The following is a 12,752-nucleotide window of genomic DNA, read 5'->3' as shown; positions in this document are numbered from 1 at the left end:
GAACAAGAACTGAAGTAAATAAACTTAAGTTCTCATAAGTATTAGTAACTCTCAAAGTGATGAATTGGAGATTGACAACGAAGTAAGAACTGAAGACTAGAACTGATAATATTCGAAGAACTGATATAGCTAAACTGAATCTTCAAAACTGAACTGAACCGCTGAAAGAACATCAGTCAGAACTGATATAAACCAGCTGAACTAATCAGTCGACCATCTTGACTCCTGATTATTTAGCCACGTTACCAGTTGAAATTTGAATCTCAGTACACAAACTGACAGTCCGTACCAAATCAGAACAGATGAAGTGTAACAGTCTGATATATCGTACCTCTGTCAAAAAAAGGTTGTCTACTTGGACTAAAAGACGACTCAATGGATATCATTAATCAATGCATTCAATGTGACCGTTGCGATCAAAGATTATAAATAGCTGAAAATTTCGTTCTTGAAGCCGTTAGTGAAGTGAATAGAAAAAGTGAACGAAAAAAACTGCAAGTAACAAACTAAAAGCTCAATCAATTATTTGGTCAGTTGTGATTTATTTTCAAGTTTCTATTCAGTTTGCAAATCGCAAATTCTAGCTCACACTTCATTGATTTATTCATAGCATTGAGGCTACTTATTTGAGCTATTCAGTTATCAACTAATAAGTTTTATAAAAAAAAACTAAGAATTTCAGTTCGATAGTGTCTAAGTCCAAACTAAAGTGGATTATTACATATTCATTATAATTAATCAAAGTCTTTTAGTGAATTATCATCCTTGAGATAGAAGGGGTGACGTAGGAGCATTCTCTGAACATCCATAAAAATCCTCGTGTACATCATTTTTATTCATTTAGTTACCACGATATCCTAGACAAAATAGTCATTCTATCTTTCAGTTTATTTCTGCATTATTATTATTAATCAACTGATCAATAGAGACATACAAGATTTCAGGATCAGTTTTTCAAAGAACTGATTCATTTTTGAAAAGACTTCAAAGATGCAGTATTTATTCAACCCCTTTCTAAACACTTCACACTTATTAACTGATTCTAACAGCATACATCGAACTCCCCACTACATATGCATAGGAAATCTTTTGCATTTTCTTTTGCTCAAAATCATTCTTGGGGCATTTTTTGAGACTAAATTTTTCTCCTTTAGCCACAGGGGTATCCGTTGGTTTATAGTCTTGCATCCCATATCGTTTGAGAACTTTCTCGATATAACTTTTCTGAGATAATCCAAAATATCTCGAAAACTATATGTATCTGTATACCGAGTAAAAAAGATACATCACCAAGATCTTTCATCTCAAAATTCTTAGCTAAAAATCTCTTGGTGTCATACAACAACTCCATATCTTTGTTAGCGAGCTGAATGTCATCAAAATATAAAATCAGAAAAATATGCTTACTCCTACTGCATTTATGGTACATGCAATCATTGACCAAATTCATTTCAAAACCAAACGAGATGATCACTTGATGAAATTTTAAAACTATTTTCGATATTTCTGCTTGAGCTCATAAATGAATTTTTTTAATTTGCAAACTATATTATTGTGTCTTTCAACACAAAATTTTCTGGGTGCACCATATAAATGTTTCATCAATTTCAGCATTTAGAAACGTAGTCTTTAAATCCATATGACGAAGCTAAAGATCGAAATGTGCCACCAAAGCCACCATAATCCTTAAAAAGTCTTTCGAAGAAATTGGAAAGAAAGTCTCTTTATAATCACGGACTTAAACGTAAAAAAGCGTTTTGTATCTTTAGTGTAATTGTAATTATTTCAAACAAATAAATAGACAAAATAATATATATAAATACGATAAATTTAAGTCTGATGCATTAATTCTCATATTTATAAAAGCATAAAAATATCAAAATTACAATCGTTATTTGTTTTTGCAACTAGAGCACATTAAAAATTGCTAAATATTTGTCAAATCATTGTCAGACACGCTTAATCATAATTAAAATTAAAAAATAAACATCTAAATTATAAATCTAATTTATTATTTTAAAATAAAAAACATACCTTCAAAATAAAAAAAATAAATAGATACGATTACTTGTGTTTAAGCGCGCTAAATTACGCTTAATTCGGTCAAATTGTAGTTTGACCGCTATTTTCCGTTTTTCTACGAAGCGGGACATTTTGGTCGAGCTTCAAGCTTATGCGCGCTTAAACGAGTTTAAGCAAGCTTTTTAGAACACTCGTTTTAAATATCCATTTGCAACCAATGTGTTTAGTACTTTAGGCAATAGGGACAAGATCTCATACGTCATTGTACTTCATGGAATTTATATCCTCATTCATGGCATCATTCCACTTTTGGGAGTTAGAACTTTTCATGGCTTTACCGAAGTTGATAGGATCAACCTTTATCAGTCCAATGTCTACCTCATTTTTTTTTGAATAAATACAATGTAATCATCTGGTATTGCATTTCTCCACTCTTTAGTGGATATTCTTTGTGGCATAAGTTCTCGAGGTGCTTGAGTTTGTTCATCTGGAATGGAGGGATCTCCAATTTTGTCTTCCTGTATTGTGTCCATTGTCGAAGTGAGGAACGTGACCCACCCCGATCAATGTCCAAGACACATATGAGAATATTTACATATTCTTCTTCAAAGACTATATCTCTTACTTTATCTCCCCACCGCAAACTCAACATACTCAAAGCACTGGGCAATTCCTGACTCAAAAATCGACTTATTTGTGGGATCATAAAAATTTTACCCCCTGAATCTTTTAGCGTATCAAATAAAATAATAGCTGACCGTCCTTGAGTCCAATTTCTTTTCATTAGGCTTATAAGGCCTTGACTCAGTTGGACATCCACATACGTGCAGATGCTTGAAGACTAGGCTTTTTGCCCGTCCAAATTCATGAGGGGTTTTGGTCGCTGCCTTAGTTGGAACTCTGTTAAGAATATATGTTGTGATCTTTATTGTGTCTCTCCAAAGTGATTATGGTAAATTAAAATGACTAACCATGCTCCTTACCACGTCATTAAGCGTTTAGTTTCGTTTTTCAGCAAAATCATTCATAGTGGACGAACCCGGCATAGTGTACTGTGGGGTGATACCACATTCCTCTAGGAATCGAGAAAAAGGTCCTGGACTTTCTTAACCAGAAACGTCATATTTACCATAATATTCACCACCACGGTCAGATCTAGCGCTTTTCATCTTTAAGTCAAGTTGATTTTCAACTTCAGCTTTATACATTTTAAATATATCCAATGACTGTATCTTTTCATTGATGAGATAAATGAAGTCATATCTTGAAAAATTATCTGTAACATTATAAAATATTGTTAACCATTCCAAGAATCGAAGGGAATGATCCACAAATAGCACTATGTATAAATTCTAAGATGTCTGAACTCATGTTGGCTTCAAATCTTTTGTTGATTTGTTTTTCCTTTATACTATCCACAAAATTATTAAAATTTGTATAATCTAAATGTTAGAAAATTTCGTCAGACACAATTTTCTTTATTTTATTTTCAGAGATATGACCAGTCTCTCATGCAATAACGTAATTGAATTCTCAATAGTTAATTTTCTTTTAGTATCTATGTTTTTTTTTAGCAGAGATTCATTAAATGAAGCAATGACATCCAAAGAATAAAGATTATCGTATCATAATAAAGAATCAGAACCAACCAATTTTGAATAATGAAACAAACTGAATATTTCGTTTGCAAATGAACAAGAATAACCAAATTTGTCCAATGCAGAAATAGAAATCAAATTCCGTCTAAAATATGGTACAATAAATATTTGAAAAAGATCCAAATATATCCCAGTCTTCAAATATAATCTAAAGTTCCCTATTGTCTTGACTTCAACTTCGTTGTCGTCACCAAGTAGATGAATCTTTCAGCATCACTTGGTTTTCGGAAATCCAGACAACCCTGCATAGACACACTGATTTGGGTTGTTGCACCAGAATCTATCCACAACGTGCGTCTATGCACTGAAGTTAAATTAACCTCATAAAAAACCGTATTCAAAAGGATACCTTTCTTAGTATGCCATGCTTGGTAATTGGTGAATTGCTTCTTCATATGCTCATCACTGTCGCAGAAGAAACAACCAACACTTTGAGAATCACTATGATTCTTCTGTTGTTTCTTTGGAGGCCGTGTATCCGCAACTTCCTTATTCTTCCTTTTCTTTCCTTTATCCTTCGAGGTATAGGCATAATGAGTGCTTTCTGTCTTGTCTTTCTTCAACATTTCCACTTTCGGAACACAGTGCGAGATGAGCTCATGCAGATACCAAGTCTCTTTCAGATAGTTATAGCTCACCTTAAACTGTTTGAACTGTTGAAAAGAAATATCAAAACCAAATGCACTAGCAAGTCCTCAAAGAGATCAAACTTCAGTGTTTTCAACCTTGAAGCAAGACGAGACATTTCGATAATGTACTCACTTATGTTGCTCTTATCCCTATACCTAGTTTAAACTAAGTTCGCCAAAAGTGTACCAATTTCAGACTCTTCAATTTTAACAAACCTCTTTTCAAGTTCCTGAAGAAAAGCCTTAGCCGTAACAATGTCACTAAACATTGTGTCCCTGAATATTTCTGGAATGTCCTACTTCATAATCATCATACACATAAGATTCGAGCTCTCTCACTTTTTTTCAAACTCCCTCTTTCATTAGAAGTACTCTTATTCGTAATGGTGGGACGAGAGTCAACCCTTATCGCGAAGTCCAAATCCATGACTCCGAGAAACTATCAATAAATTATCATGCCACAAATTAAAATATGAGTAATTTAACATAAGAATAGAATTTATGTTGGACTGAATATTTGCAGAAGTCAAATCTGAATAGAATAAAAAACAAATATACCTTCTCAACTAAATACCAATAAATTAATCAATAAAATAAAATTATGTAAACTTCATAAACAGGATACCGAACACTCCATTAATATTTTATATTTGGACAAAAGATTAACTTGTAAGTGATATATTGACGCAACAATCAAACACTGATAGCAACTATCATGTCAAAAGATAACCTTCCTTTGGATCAATTTATTATTCACGTGAAAAATCGAAAAACTATCACATGTTTATCACCACAAGTATATATGTAATTATATTAAATATTAATCTTCCTTTGAGCCAATCAATATTAATATAAATCACATATATCAAAATCTTTTTATATTGCAAAATAAAATTAATTTCAAAAAAATATGTTACTTTGATGACATTTTATTTCAATCGATATTTTTTAAAATACATATAATATTATCAATAATTGAATATTTAAGATTAAACCGAATGAATCTGAACCTGTAAAAAATTAATAAAAAATCAGTACGGCACGCCCTAGGGCGCTCCAAAATTATGCCGCAGCGCGCCTGCTACTGCCCAGAACATCCTGGGTGCCTTGGGCCTCTCCCAAAATCATGTACTGAAAAATAGCTAATGTGGGATCTTTTATAATAATAATAAAAAAGCATCTCTTTTGATTCTAAAAAACACCTATTTTCATTGCGTAATATAATCATAATAATTCCATTACAATATAATAATAATAATAATAATATAAAAATGTGGCGAATATTTACTAATTTGACGATTAAACGCATTTAAATTAATTTTTATTAATTTTTAGATTTTTATTTGATTTATTTCAATTCATTTTATTAACTTGAGGTATTATTTGATAGTAACAAAATCGTAATGGTAATGCTAGTATATTTTAGGCACATTCGGTATGTTATTTTTTTGAAACAAATCCTTGACCAATTATTTTATAAAAAATAATATAAAATAAAGAAAACAAAAATATTTAAAATTTTCTTTTTCATTGTTCCAAATCCTACATTCAAAATCTAAAATCTCATATCATATATCGTTGTTTGCCTCATATAATCGATTATCTAATAATATTTTGAGTTCAATACAACTAGCAATGATCTTATCAAAAAAATTCCATATTAAGTATTGTGTCTTTTTCATCTCATTTGTTTGTAAATATTTCAATGATATTATAAACTTTTAATTTTATTTTTTTTGTATATATATTTTTCACAATTTTATGTCTGATGTACAAATATGATTCGAAAAGGGTTCTCTTTGTTTTCATAACAACATGAGACATTTCCTTTTTTTTTTTCAATATGTAAACACACTTGTATTTATAATTTAAACAATCGCATCATTTGGAAAACGAAAGTACTAATTGCAATGTAAACTTTTGATAATTAATGTAGTAAAAAAATGTAATTATTCGAATGACGTAGAACGGAGTAAGAATATATGACTGACTTGTAAAATGGTCCATGTAGTGGATAAACAAGACACTTCATTGTTATCACCTATGTCACAGAAAAAGTGTCAAATGCGTCGAGAGTTGTCCGACGTAAACACTCTGACACTCAAGTGAAAAACAACTATGCTGATATTACAAATTTTACATACATTGGGTTCGGTCTGGTGAGCTAAAATATGTCAATCCTTGTCGTAAATGCCCTGGCCGAGCTTCCCTTAATTGAACTATTATCTAAGCAAAACACCCATCTAGCCGGTAATTTCTGGAACTGAATTCTTGTGCAGAAAAACAAATGTTAGAGGGCACCAGAAGTGTTTCCTGCATAACCCCTCCAATACTTAAGTTCAGTTCGGAGAGCAAACATAAGAATGCACATATAGTAGTGTTTGTTCAATTAATAAGTAAATCAATGTAAAAATGAGTACCTGATATTTATAGAGGTAGAAAGGGCCAGAGTCTGTGTATGGCAAGAACTCTGGTATTGTATTTTGCCTTAAACACGAGATTTAGTATGATATTACCTTATCTTTAGTACTTTGTAATTTAAATGTTATATCCCTATTCTTTCGGGATTATTTCCTTATTATAGAAGATTTATTCAAGATTTTATATAATTGGGACATTATTCACAGCCATACTTGTATGAGTTCGAGGCACCGGTCAGCTGTTCGGGTTCTATCGTGCGAGATCGTTCCAGAGAAGAGAGTAATGAATGAACTCCGAGTATTGTATTCAATATGGACCCACATTTTAGCTAACGAGCTTGACGTTGATCGGATCGGCCCAAATCACATCGGGGTCAGGTTGCAAATATGGTGATACTAACAGTACCCTCCCTCTTTTGGTCTGACATAAGTATAAAATTTAGACCAAGTATTTGATCCCTATGACGCGACACGAATAAATAATGTTGTTTCTAAAATTGTGTTTCTTCCCTATTGGTGTTTGTTCAGGTTCATCCAACCCGTGGAAACGGAAGGCAATGGACAATTAAGATCAAGATCCTTGTAGATTAAAACTATAATCCATGTGATTTTACTTTCAACTGTTAGACACACACGTGGATGCCCTAAAAAGAAGAGCAATCCACATAAATCTTCCACTACTCTTCTTCCTCTACTTGAATAGTTTCTGATATGAACTCTACTAATGTTTGGGCCTTAATAGCGGTTCGAGATTCAAACTTTATAACGTCTCATTGAGCTCAGTTACCCATTTGACTAATCTTCTTGAAATATCCGGATGAGAGACAATTCTCCCCAAAGTGTTGTTGGTGAGCACAATGATAGTATGCATTGAGAAATAGTACCTTAATTTCTGAGCTTTGATGATAATAATTGAGCTCGGTTCCCTTCAACGCATGACTGGTGAAGTAGATTGGTCGGTGAGCCGAACCTTATGTTCGGGCCAACACAGAACTCGCAACTCGGGGGGTGGCACCAGGGTAGAAATATAACACTTCAACCCAAGTGGTTTATTCAGGACAGAGAGCCTGCATTAATAAGATTTCAGCTATTGGAAAGCTTGTTCACTCTCTTCTTTCCATTTGAAATTAAAAGCTTTGTGGAAAATCTTAAAGAAAATAAGGGTATAATTTGCCGATCTAGAGATAAATCTGGACAACTCCGCAATCCTCTCGACCAACTTTTGTACTTCATTAATATTTCAGGGCAACCCCATGGTGGTTAGGGCATGAATTTTTTCTGAATTAGCTTCAATGCCTCTTTGAGTAATCATGTATCCTAAGAACTTGCCCGTTTACACGCAAGAAGTGCAATTGCTTGGTTTTAGCTTCAATTGGTAATTTCACAGAGTACCGAATGTTTTTTTTAAGTCATTGATGAACTCTTAGGATGTTCTGGCCTTCACCATAATATCATTGACATAAACTTCCACGTTGACTATTATCTGATCTTTAAAGACTTTATCAATGATCCTCTGATAAGTGACCCCATTGTTTTTTAGCCCAAAGGTCATAACAACATAACAAAACATCTGATACTTGGTTATTTTGGCCTGCCTTGGTCATATCGTGCTTTCCGCAGACTTAGGCATGAGCACAACATTAGATAACCTGGCTCGGAATTTGTACTTCTTTTATGTGGCCTGCCTTCAACAAATATTTCACCTACTCTTGTATAGCCAATCCTTTTTTTTTCCCGAAGTGTCTCCTCTTTTGTATCACAGGTCGGGCATCGATCGAGACATTCAAGCAGTGTTTCATTATTTGTAGTTGGACACCAATGAGATCAGTTGCGGACCATGCAAAAATGTCCTTGTTCTTTCGCAAGCAGTCGAGTAGCCAACCCTTCAAGGGCTCGCCAAGGCTTTGGATATCCGAACTTCACCAGATAGAGCAGATAAGATTATATTCTTGCATTATTATTTAGTAGTTACTTGGGCAGTTCCACAATCATATTCATGATCATGTTCCTGTGGTTTATATTGACTCGGAGGCTCGATCTTTGCCACTTTTTGCTCGACTCGAACTCCCTCGGCATAGCACTTCCGATCTATTCTTTGATCACCCTTGACTTCACCAAACCTGTGAATAAACTCTTTAAAAAATTCTTTGAAATTTAAACTATATTTAACAGTCTTCAAAGATTTTATAACTACTCTTGAAGGACTAGCTTTACTGAACCACTTAAAATAGAGTAAGTGTGAAAATGTTCTGGTTTTGATAGAGATAAATAAATGGTTAGCAGTTTATTAAGAAACAGTCAAAAAATTTGATCGTTGATAAATGTGTAGAGCATAAGTAAATAACACAATATTTTTATGGATCTTCGGAGATAAAAATCATATGTCGCCTCTTCTTCCAATTACAAGATTTTCATTAAAAGACTTTGACTTTACAACGTCTTGTAACAGCTCGCTTCAGTCAGGACTTATCACACAGCCTAAATTAAAACTCTTAGTAATAACTTTATAAGACCGGGATGTTTAAGAACCCTTGGGTCACATACAATACAACAATGTTTACATTTATTAGTTTCAGAGTTTGACAAATAAATCCGTAAGAGAACTGAATGCCCAAACTGCTTGGACATAATCAAAAGTTCGTAACTGAAAGAAGACTTGTCAGACTTAAATGAATTAAGAACTGAAGTTATTATAAGAATAAATAAGTCTTAAAACCGATGACACGAAGTTCAGTACACAAATTGGAAATTAGAACTGAAGACTTCGCATAACTGAACTGAAAAGAACTATATCAACTGAAGTGTTCACAACTGAGAATACATCAGTTAGAACTGATGATTTTCCAGCTGAACTGATCTGTCGACCAGTTTGAGTTCTAATAAGTTAGCCATGTCATCAGTTATAGTATCAGCCGACACACTGATAGTTCGTAACAAAACAAAACAGATGAAATAGAACAAAACAATATGATATTTCGTACCATTGTCAGATAAAGTAATCTACATGGACTAAACGACAATTCAATGGATATTAGTCCTAAATGCATTCAATGTGGCCTTTGGAATAAAAAACTATATATAGCTGATCGATTAAGTTGAAGAAGATTGGTGAAAAACACTGAATGGGCTATCTACATTCATCAATCAGTTGTGATACACTCTCAAGCATTTTTCAGTTTATAAATCGCACATTGTAGCTCGTATTTCATTGTATTTATTCGTGGCATTCAGGATACTCTTTAGAGCTATTTAGTTATCTACTGTAAAGTGTTGAAAAACTAAGAGTTTCAGCTTAGTAGTATATAAATCCAACTGAAGTGAATTATTACAATCTGGTGCAATACATCAAAGTATTTTAGTGAAAAACATATCCTTGAGATAGAAGGGGTGACGTATGAACATTTGAAGTCTCCCAACATCCATAAAAATTCGTGTATTCTATTATGTTATTTATTCAGTTTTTACATCACATCACCCTAAGTATCCAATCTATATTCAGCCTAATTCTGCACTATCATTAGTTGACTGATTTATATTGACAAACAAAATTTCAGGATCAGTTCAATCAAAGAATTGATTCATATCCAAAAGATTTCAATATGCCAGAGTATTTATTCAATCCTCTTCTAAACATTCTAAATGCATTGACGATCCTATCAAAGAAGTAACAATAACACAACAGTCAGCTTTGTAACGTCTTGACTAGGTTGAGGTAGTACATGTTGATCCTTTACGATCTGAATTAATATGCTAAGTGTATGTTTTGGTTGAACAGTCTGAAATGTATGCTTTTAAGTGTGCTCAAATGATATGAAAATATTTAGATTGTAGAATTGTTTAATTCAACGATTGAAATACTTGATTGCTCAGAGTTTCTGGTGTTCTTCACTTTGAGTAATTCTGCATATTTTCTGGTGTTCTTCACTTTGAATTTTTTGCATATTTATAGTTAAAAAACTCCAACGATCGGATTTTCTTTTCAATGTTCATCTGTAGTATTTCTCGACAATATGGACAAGTTTTTTCAATCGTCATATGTATCATTAGATTCTCTTTATGTTCTTCTTGCTTTTGCAGTTTTAAGTCCATGTTATTTGAAAAGCTGATAGACCGTAAACAAAATAGGTAACTCAGTCATTTCGAGGGTTGGTACGATATTGTGAGATCATTCCATTTGCAGCATTCATCTGAATGACTTGACTTGTGATAACTTCCTATAAATGTTAAAACTGTCAGTTTGTAATGCTGTTGGAATAAGAAGGTTTTATCTTTGCACTATATTGGATTTTTGGACATGTTAGTTTTGTCAAATGATCTCTTGCAGCTGGAGTTCAATAAGTGCAACCGTTTGAATTCTTAACATAATGGCTTTAACTCCCAAGCGACTTGAAATTCCTGAATTTATCCAACGGTCTCGAAACATGTATTACATAAGAGAGAATGGCTGGATCTTGAAACAACTCGATGCTGTTTATTTTGTCAATCACTAAAACTAACGTTAATAAAATATTATAACACATTTTACGGTGAAGAGATTTCGACCACAATAAAACTGACTATCAGGGTCTTGCTCGCATTGCCTTCGCCCATGGAGAGGGGCGCATATTTATCATTCCAACGGGATCAACATGTCCCATGAATCTAAACATGACGTCACCATTGGTTCTAATTTATATTTGCCCAAATCCATTACTTCTTTAAATAATTCATTCACACAATTGAAAAAATCAACAAATACCCAAGCTATTTCATAATTCGCTATCATAGCTCGGATAACAAAGTGCCGTTGTGGGGATTAGATAACCCCTGCATATCTTGAGGTCCGAACGATATCACCAGCTCGGTTTGGAACTTTCTATCATTATCTCTAAGTTATCCATTTTTTGACTATTGCTCTTTCTTGCTTGGTTGGAGTCCCATTGGTTGGTCATCCAGAATCATATTTATAACTACTCTAGAAGGAGGGGGAACACAAGGATGTACACTAGGATTATTTTGTACGGGACCCTGTGGTCTTTGTCTCGGCAATTTAGGCATCCTTCTCCAGTAACGGCGATTCCTTTCTTCCTTGGCTTGCTTTGGAGGCCTATTATCTTCCTATGGTTCGGTCAATATGGCTTTCATGCCCGAATCCCTTCGGATTACACGTTCAATTTCCTCCGCCAAATGACTGCATTCATCAACGGTGTAGCCATAATCATCATGAAAATCACAATACATGTCGAAGGGAGGTGCTCGGGGACCCTTATTGTTTCCTCGGGGTCTTTGAATAAGGTGTCTCTGCTCACATATCTCCAAAGCTCGAGACTTAATTATTTTCAATGGAGTGTACATAGAAAATTGCCCGAGCAGGGTGGTAGGGTTGGCTCGAATGGACCAAGCTATGAACGTTTCTGGTCGGTCCCCCCATCGGGGTCGAGGGCCTCTCTTGGGCTCTTTCACCCGAGCTGTCTGCACTTTCTCTATATTGATGTATTTTTCCAATTTGGCTAGTAAGCTTTCAAATATAATGAAAGGTTTTTTCACCAATGAATTGAAGAGGTCCCCCCCCTCCTCAACCCTTGAATGAAGGTGCGATCAGTAAGTCTGGCGCAGCAGAGGGGGCTTCTACCACTTTTGCAGTGAATCTTTGAAGATAGGCCGTATAACTTCCTGCTTCTGTTTCTTTATACATAACAAAATCAACGTAGTGAGTGGTTGTCTCTTGATACTAGCAAATCTATGCAAACACATCTTGTTGAAGTCTTCGAAAGTTCTAATACTCTCTGGCTCAATCATGTTAAACCATTGTTTCGCTGCTCCTACTAAGGTGTTGAGGAAGATCTGACATTTGATGGGGTCTGTGTATTGGTGCAGCACGACAACATTCTCGAACCAAGCCAAAATCTCGTATGGATCTCTTCCCATTGTATTCCCGAAGTGCTAAGGAAGCATGGATGCTAGTACTTCCGCCAAGAAAGGGAGGGCTCAAGAGAGGTGGATGAGGGCCTCCCTGAGCTTCTCGTAGTTGTTGCACTTCTTCC

This window comes from Primulina tabacum, chromosome 10 (genome assembly GCF_025594145.1).
Source record: "Primulina tabacum isolate GXHZ01 chromosome 10, ASM2559414v2, whole genome shotgun sequence".
Taxonomy (NCBI): domain Eukaryota; kingdom Viridiplantae; phylum Streptophyta; class Magnoliopsida; order Lamiales; family Gesneriaceae; genus Primulina; species Primulina tabacum.
The sequence above is the reverse complement of the archived record's forward strand: the minus strand, read 5'-3'. Positions refer to the sequence as shown.